The sequence below is a fragment of the Elaeis guineensis genome, chromosome 8 (genome assembly GCF_000442705.2).
Source record: "Elaeis guineensis isolate ETL-2024a chromosome 8, EG11, whole genome shotgun sequence".
NCBI lineage: Eukaryota > Viridiplantae > Streptophyta > Magnoliopsida > Arecales > Arecaceae > Elaeis > Elaeis guineensis.
In genome coordinates, this window is record NC_026000.2 from 60703291 (window position 1) to 60713395 (window position 10105).

Consider the following 10105-nt stretch of genomic DNA (forward strand, 5'->3'; position numbering starts at 1 on the left):
GGTATAGACTATGACGAGATATTTTCTCCTGTGGCAATACTCAAATCCATTCGGATTATGCTTGCGATAGCTGCCCATCTAGATTATGAAATCTGACAAATGGATGTGAAGACAGTTTTCCTAAACGGAGAGCTGGACGAAGAGGTGTATATGATACAACCTGAAGGATTCACATCCATAGATGAGTCTAAGGTGTGCAGGCTACAGAGGTCCATTTATAGACTTAAGCAGGCATCCCGAAGTTGGAACATACGTTTTGATAGGATGATCAAGACGTATGGCTTCATTAAGAACGGAGAAGAGCCCTGCATTTATAAGTGGGCTAATGGTCCAGTAGTAGTATTTTTTGTATTGTATGTGGATGACATTCTCTTAATCAAAAATGATATCCCTGCATTACAGGGAATAAAGATTTGGCTGTCATCACAATTCTCCATGAAGGATCTGGGAGAAGCTTCCTACATCCTAGGGATGAGGATCTATAGGGATAGATCTAAAAGGTTGCTTGGCTTATCCCAGTCCACGTACATTGATACTATACTGAAGAGGTTCAGAATGGAGAATTCCAAGAAAGGCTATCTACCGATAGGCCATGAAATTTCTCTCTCGAAGAGGGATTGTCCGACAACACCTCAAGAGAGAGAGCATATGGATAGAATTCCATATGCTCCAGCAGTGGGATCTATCATGTATGCCATGACATGTACATGATCAGATGTGGCATACTCACTAGGGGTAGTGAGTAGATACCAATCTGATCCAAGGGAGAATCACTGGAAGGTTGTTAAAACCATCCTGAAGTATTTAAGAAATACTAAGGACCAGTGGCTTGTTTATGGTGAATCAGACTTGAGACTTATAGGGTTTACAGACTCTAATTTCCAGTCTGATCATGATGACAGGAAGAGTGTGTCGGGATTTATTTTTATCCTTAATGGTGGGGCTGTCTGCTGGAAGAGTTTCAAGCAGCACACAGTGGCTGATTTAGTTTGCGAGGCAGAGTATGACACTGCATCAAATGCTGCCAAAGAAGCGGTGTGGCTAAGAAAATTCATCACCAAGCTTGAAGTAGCACCCTCCCTTGTTGGTCCAGTTCTGCTCTACTGTGACAGTTCTTGAGCCATTGCTCAGGTGAAGGAACCAAAGGCATACCAGTGGATGAAGCATATTCTGCGCCGCTACCATCTCATCTGAAAAATCATGGATCGAGGAGACGTCGACCTTCAGAAGATCAACGGGAAGGAGAACTTGACCGACCCATTCACTAAAGCCATTGTAGTGAAGGAGTTCAACGACTTCAAGTCGAAGATGGGTATTAGATACTGCACCGATTGGCTTTAGGCCAAGTGGGAGATTATTGGGAATAGTGTCCCAAAGCCAATCATCAGTCTGTTGACGATTGTGCTCTTTATTGTATTAGTACATAAATCATAAATAAATAAAAATTATTTTGGTATTTTTCGTTATAAATTGTCATCTTCTAATGAACTCCTGTGTTGTGGTGAAGTCCTTAAGACTATTTAGACTTGAAAAAGGAGGATTTATCGTTTAGTCCTTAAACCTGTTCGCGATCAAATGATACGTTGTTACCAAAGACAACAATGTTTATCGAGCATAGATCGTTGTATGCCATATAGGTTGGTTGTCCTCTTAACCAAGGAGTGTGGAGACACTGGTATGGCATACAGGTGAGATGTAAAAGTACATCTGCACTGAATGTGACCGATTTCGGAGCTATCTCTGCTGTCAAGATTTCTCCGATGGGATATGGGTATAAATGTCCCTCTGACCTGAGACCACTACGGTGACTTGCAACCAACTCACTGTACTTAGGCACTGGACTACCTGAATTTCTAATTCAGTGATGGAAGGCTGCTGGGTGTAGTCAAGTACTTGACTTGTCGGTGCGTGTGTCAAGATGGGATTGACCACTCCAGTTCAGGAGCTGTGTATAGTCATATTTCTATTTAGCAAAATCTTGGCCAGGGTAGTCCTAGTGAGGAGTCACAGGACTGTTTGAGTTGAGCACGATTCGAATGATCTACTTAGGGTTGACAGTTTAACCCTGAGTCATCCTAAACACAAGGGTCAAAAGGGATGAATTATACAGTAACTATATTCATGTAGGTTCTGAGTGTTGCGATTATGACTATTCAACCTATCCGAACATCAGGTACCACTGTTAGATGGTCACTTCGATTAGTACAGGAATTGGTTCCTGTGCTACCGGCTTAGGTTCGAACCCGCGGGGTCACACACATTAGAGGTTTCTATCTGATCTGATGGCTGATGAAGAGTCTTGATGTTCATGGACTATGAGTCCTACATGTCTGGGACTCTATGATTGAGAATCAAGATTCTCTGATCATGAGTCCCACACATTTTGGGTACCGGGGTCAAGAGTCCCACTGGTTTGGGACTTTTCGATCAGAATTTCATATCGATGAATTCTGATGCCCGATTGCCCATCAAATTTGGACTCAATATTTATGAGAGATTTAATTAGTGATTTGATCACTAATTAACTCAATTTAATTGAGTAATTATTTTTGGATCAAGTCCAATTGAATTGGATTCAGTTGGGTTTGACCCGATTAGGTTAAGAGTTGACCTAATCGTCGAGATGGTTTGGTCCCTGATTTGATCAGGGATTGGGCTTAGTCAATTCCTAATTTGATTAAAATTTTATTGAGCTTAATTAAGCCTAATTAAGTTGGGTTTAATTTATTTTAATTGTGCTTAACCTATTTTGATTAGGTTGGTTCAATTAAGATTAAACCACCATTTGAATATGAATCCCTGCGCCACTTCATATCTCTGCGCCCATTTGAATTCACGAGAAGAAACTTCTCATGAATTTTCTCTCATGCAAAGCCCTTCCCATGCCCCACATTTGTGTGCCATATAGGTGGATAAGGATGGTTGGTTGGCCATTCAAATTCAAAAGAAAGTTTGAATTTGAATGAGCAACCAATCCATGCGCCATGTTCTTATCTTCTTTAGTGCCCCATATCTTACACGAGAAAGAGTTTCTCGTGAAACCTTTCCATGCACAAAGCAGCCACGCACCTTCTCTTCTCACACCCAAGTGGATAGGGATGAGTTGGTTTGCATTTGAATTCAAATTTGATTTGAATTCAAATGTGCAACCACTTATCTTTATCCTCTCATGCGGATAAGACACGTTTTGAACTATTTTAAAAGAGATAGGGAGGTGGGGTGTGCATAGAAATTTTTTGAGAGAGAAAGTGGAGTGTGAGGAACCCTTGTGCGTGAGTAAGAAATCTAAAACTTTTGAGAGAAAAAGAAAGAAAAGAAAGAAAATTGGGCACAGGGTTTTCAATGTGTTCCCTAGGGTTTCAGCCTGGGGTTCGGGAAGTGAGAAGTTGAGCTACGAGTATCGTGAGCCCACCAAATTTAAGGAGAGATTCATCAACCTCTCAAAAATACTTGCTGATGATTCAGAGCATCCAAGAAGTTGGCAGACATCGATCGAAGGAGTTCGATCAGCATCGGCCGTCGAAAGGGCTCTACAACAAGCTAGCACTCGTGAGGAGCTGATCAGATCGGGAGCTTCATGTGGATGATCCACAGAGGTCAGACATACTATGTGGCTGTGTTGCGATGATCAGTTCCTCCCGACGGTGATCAAATTGCGGAGATTGACTACCCGCATAAAGGTATTGTGTTCTGAACACAGAACAGTAAATTATTTACTGTTAGAATTTGAATTTTAAATTTAAATACATGCATGCTATATATCATATTTAGATCCTAGTGTAGGGTAAACACATATTAATTAATTAGATTAATTAATTATTTTCACTAAAAAATAGTGATTTTGAAAAAGTTTTAAAATTACCATTTTACCCCTGCACTCAAATTTTACTTCAGCTGAGTCCTTAAGTCTATGGCTATAGCAGTGTGATTGATGGTAAAAATTTTTCATAAAGTCACATATGGACTCGAACTGATTGAATCTATCATATGACCAATGTTAAGATTTGATGATTCATCCATGACCTGCCATCGGTCGGGACTCATGATAAAGGGACTGTATCATGCGCTAACTGCACCTAGAGGTTTATCTTTTATTCTACTGGGTTGCCACTACATACTACTAGGTGTCACTGATAGATTGTGAGACTCACAAGTATCATCTTGATGATCAATTATCCTTGGTGGATAGAGTTAGAATTATTTCAATCTATTGAAAAAAGTTTCCATGATATTATGATAGAGATCAAATATATCTCACTACCAGACATAATAGAACCTATGGGGTCATACACAAAAGAGACTTTTGACTGATCAGATGGTTGAATTACGATTATAAATTGTAACAGAAATTATTTATCAATTTGATTGATAATTGACCTAATGCAAATATTACATTATATAACTTACTAAAGAGTTAGTGAGTTATAGGAAGATTAATTAGTAATAAGATTATTAATTGGCTCAATTTGATTAAGCAATAGGGCTTGTATCAATTTCAATTTGATTGGATTTAATTTGACTCATCATGGGTTTGATTTGATCAACCCTATAGAGTTATAGGATAACCCCAAAAGGATCAGATGATTAGATCCAGTTGAATTAGGATTTAGGTTTGACTCAATTTTTAATTAAAACTAGGATTTATATATTCTTAGTTGGACTAAGAATCTTTATTTTTATAGTACACCAAATCTTAATGAGATTAGGATTAAAAATTGAGTTTGACTCAAGCACCAAAAAAGAGTCTAATTGGACTAGGACTCCTCCAATTAGGAGACATCCAATCTAAATTAATTGGACTCCAAATCAAATTTAAATTCTTATTTATTTGAGCCAAATTTGGTCCTAATATGATTAGAATTAATTGATATTTTATTGGGATTAAAATAGCCAATTTAATAAAGAGTTCTATGTGACTAAAACTCTTCCTTTCCTTGCACCAAAAAGACTCCAAATCCACCTTAGATTTGTGCGCCACCTTGGTCCATGCCATAACTAATTTTTGATGCCATATTCCTTCCCTATTTGGCATGTAAGAAAGAAAGAAATCTTCTCTTTTTAGCATGTAAAATCTGGTTGCAATTAGTTTTGTTTGGGCGGCACAAAGAGGATAGAGTTCAAGGCTCTCTGGACTCTATCTCCTAATCAAATTAGAAGTCATCTACTACCTATTTAAACACCACCTTTGGGATGTTAAAAAAAGGATGAGTACCAGGTTTTGACACCCAACCAGCACTTATACATGGTGAAAAATAAGGGAGAAGTGCATGGTGATTTGTTTCATGGCATGAGAAAGGTATCCCCATATCTCTTCTTTCTTACACACAACCAAGTGTTGGTTGTTTAGACATCATCTTCTCTCCCTCTTGTCCATGTTTAGATATCGTTGTCTCCTCTTTTCTTTGTCCAAAAATTGGATAAAATTATTATATCTCTATTGTAGAAATTTGGTGCATGGATTTTAGGAAGAAAAGAGAAAAAAGGGTTCTTCTCATGATCTCTAACGTAGAGACAAAGATCCTCCTATATTTTCTTATTCTCTAAGAGTGTCTTAGGAAAAAAGAAGATTTTCAACCGTTAAGATGTGATCTCTGTAAGGGAGATAGCACCCCAATGAGATCAAAAGGCTTCTGATCAGATTAGAATCTCGTGTGGATATCTATAGAGGCTGGGTGCTTGTGCGGCTAGAAGAGACCTTCGGAAGACATCCATGATCATCTATTCACGTTGAAGACTGATCCATGTCCAGGTATGTTTTAATTTATTTTCACTATTTGATTTCTATATCTGAATCTTATCTCATATATGATGATCCTGTTTATGGTTTGAAGATTTGATCTTATGCATGCTTAGATTAAATTAGATTTAATTATAAAATTTTTAAATTTCACTACGTATTTGTTTTATAAAATCATGCATGTATGAAACCATAAAAACTCCAACATTCAGTGCTTTCTTTGAACCTTTAAAATCTGACTTTTTCTTAGAGATTTTACCCATAAGAAGAAGTAAAGTCTTTTTTTTCTTAATGTGGTTCTCAGCTGTCTTAAGCAAATTCAATAACTCATGTAAGGAGGTATTCAGTTTGTTCATGTGATAGTTCATGTCAAACTGAGCGAATGACTCGGGGAGAGATTGCAAGATCAAATTCTAACTTAATTCTCTATCCATCACAAAATCTAGTTGATCCAATCTAGTGATCAAGTCAATGACCTTCAGGATATGGTCTTGTATGGATGACCCCTCAGTCATTCTAGTATGGAATAGCTGCTTAAATATCTTATATCTAGTAATCCTACTTTGTTCTCTATACAACTCTTTAAGATTGAGGAGTATGCATTGAGTATCCATGTTCTCATGCTGCCTCGGCAACTCATTGCTCATAGAGGCCAGTATGATGTACTTGACAGTCAAACTATCATTCTTCCACATCTTATATGTGGATATTTCCTCCTCTGTGGCATCATCTCCAATTTTTTGTGGTTCGAAGACATCAAGAATATAGGAGAGCTTCTCCTGAGTGAGTACAATTTTTAAATTTCTCAACCAGTCCACATAATTAAGATCGATCAACTTGTTGGAATCTAAAATTCTTCGCAATGATAGTGAAGATACCATTTATAGAATTTAATCATAATAATTAAAGAATATTACATAAGCAAATAACTCATATTGACACATATAATTAAATAAGATCTTTAGATTTAATTATGCCTCTCACTATTTTATCGAATATCATAACCCTCTACCATGATGAACGAGATATATTACATATTTATCTTAGTGGGATTGAGACCTTAATTCCTCATTATGATCTTATATTAACACAACCAACCCTTATGAGTTCATAGATAGAAAACTCTTTCTAATTGCATCTCATGCAATTTTTAATATCATATCTTGGCTTCTAAAATATTATTAGCCTGATGTTAACACAACAAGCTATAATATTTTAGTTAAATTAGATCCTTTATTTCAATATAGTTAAATTCTAATATAATTGCCCTTGTATTAACAGAACAAAGCAGTACATTCAAAATTATCGTAAGCATCTTCTATGCACCAGGATTATGTTATATCAATCCTTATGACAAGTCTTTTGTTAACATTACAAACTAGCCATAATTCATGATGTAACATTAACCTAGTATGAAGGAAGACCCTTAGTAGTATTTTCAACATTAAATTTTTTCAATATCAAGATCGCTTAATAAAATTGGTCAGGTAAGTAAGGTGGGGGTCTCTTCGTTGCTTTTTTTAGATATCAATAAATTGATCAGATCAGACAACGAAACCAATTAAAGAACCACTTGTAGCACTTTTCTACACATCAATTGATCAATTGATCAAGAATTGGTTAACCCATGTTGCATATCACTACCACTTAACATAATTTTTAATGAGGACTTTTATTTTGTCTCATGCATATTCTAACTATATAATGCTAATTTATATATTAGTATTGGAATATTCTATATATGCAAGTGTAATATATGGACATTCATCATCCTAAGACAATCTTGCAGCATAACCCCATTATGCTAGGACAACCTTATGTCAGGATGATAAAGGTGAATCATATATGCATCATTTTATATTATCATATGAAAGCATAATAGATAATATAAGTTATTTTATCACATGAATCATACTATACATCATATAAATATTATGTACATATGATTGAACCAAACAAAGCTGGCTCTGATACCACTGTAGAGTTTCATGATAGACAAGCACAGCAGAAGCATAATAGATTTTAAAATTTTAAATATTAAACCCTTAAACTAACATTTTTTTGATGATTAATAATCATATATAATATAAATTTAAAATTAAATTCAAGCTATAGAAGAATACCTGCAGTGCTTAATTTAAATTCCAGCAGAACCTCCACCAGGCATCCAAGTGTTCGCCCTCCAACGGTGATCCACACAGGGCTATGATCAGAACATGAACTCTTTGAGATGATTCTTCATCCAAAATTCTCATTCTAAAATTTTTTTGGGCACTAAAATCTTAAGACCCTCTTCCTCTTCTCCTAGCCTTCCTATTCCTATCTTTCTTCTCTCCTTGTCTTCCTTAATTCTCTTCCTAAACTCTTGTCCTAAAATCAGACTTATCCTTACTATTTTTAGACTTATCCTAATAAGAGAAGGAAGAGACTAATTAGACAATAGGAAGAAGATGTAAGAAAGAAAGGAGGAAATAGAAATCTGAATGAATCAAACCCCCGATGCATCCCCTTTAAGTACTTAGCGATGGATTACCTTCGGGAATTATTCGTTCCCCCTCTACGTGCCATCTCGCATCCATCAAAAAATCTTACATCTCTTGATAAATTCTCATACCCATCTGAAAGATTTTGACACATGGCAATCATCAAAAAAAATCCAAGAGATGCTTTGCACAGAAAGACTCTTTGGAACATTTTTCTCGATGATTCTCTGATGCATCACGTAGCTTTCCATTGCATAATTTTTCTCCACCACCCATTAGTGCAGCTTTATCCATCCAATAGCCAAAAATGAAGGTACTAACATTGGAATGGTGTGAAAAAAATCTCAGATTAAGAAGTTGTGTGACAATTGGGTTAGACTCCATCACAAGTTGGACTCTTGGTCAGGTGCATAGATCGATTGGCAGGATTTCCAACTTCGACCAATTTCTACAATTAAACTAGAAAGTATTTTAATTTTAAAAAAAATTATATTCAAAATTAAGTCAAAAATTATCAAAAAATTTATTTCATATGAAATATTGGATAAACTCGAGAAAGGGGCATCCCATCTCATGGGATGCGAAACCAGCTTTTGCGCACAAAGACTGCACCCACGCACAAGAAAAATTCTTGATATGTGGGGACTTGGTTTTCTGGCTCCAAATTTTTGATACATGTAGCCAAGAGCTGACCCAACTCAAATTCAAAATTGATTTGAATTAATTTAGCTTTAATTATCCCAATCTAGAATCAATTTCAAACCCAATTCGAAACAGTGAGCTAGTTTTTGCAACATGGGCTAGCATGTCTATTTTGTAAATATGATCTAATCTAATTAGACCCCTGATCAATTTTCTTTGTGTGTGATCAATTGGGTTTCATATCTAGTTAGTAGTGGATCTAAGTATAAATTAATTTGATTTGATTAGAATTTAATCTAACCAATCTAGATCCAATCGAGCTAACCCGATTTCAGCAATTAGAACTCTTTTTAATTGACGATCGAATTAAACTCTTTAATTTGGTCAAACCTACAAGATAAGATTAACATCTAGCAACATATCATGTCTATCTAAAAGATATAAAATTTTGATAAAAATATCTATTAGTGCAGAATTTGCCGACGCCGGAGAAGCTGGAGTTGAGGGGATCGCGTCCGCCATCGGGATCTGCAAGGAAAGTCTAAACCGGAGTTGGGGGTGCTCCGGCAAGACCCTCTGATGCTCAAGTCAGTACTCTACTGCAACAGAAATGGAGCACTCGAATAGAATTTTAGCAAAGTTTCAAGATAGAGTTTAGAGCTTAGAGAAGAACATATCTGGGGGGCCTTTATATAGATGGAGAGCATAACTGATCGACAGCGACGTCTGTAACCACCTGGTAGTGGGCCGTTTGGAGCCACGCAGAGTTTGTTGTGGAGAGTAGTGGCATCAGTGGGCCGTTTAGAGCCATATGGAGTTTGTTACAAAGAGTGGAGTGGTGTCCGTTGTCGCGACTTGCCAGAGAGTGGTGGGGCCACATGGAATCCATTATAGAGAGTGGAGTGGGGTAGTGGCCATTGTCGTGACTTGCCAGAGAGTTTGGGCCTGACAGCTGAAGCACGGCTGGGATGTTTGATAGAGCGGAATGGCTCTCTGTCTCTGCAATCTAAGAGAAGCTCAGATGTTTTCGAGGTTGCTGACGAATCCACTGTTGTCGAGTGCCTTGGGCGCTAATTGGGCGCTGATGCTGCAGATGAAAGTCATCTACTGTAGAAGCTCGGATGGGGACTTTCTGTTGGAAAAGTCTGATTTCATAAGGAATTCGACAGAGGGTCGACCGACAGTGTATTTCGGATGGCGTTATGGAGGTTCGTCTGCTGGAGGAGTCTTGAGGACACTGTGG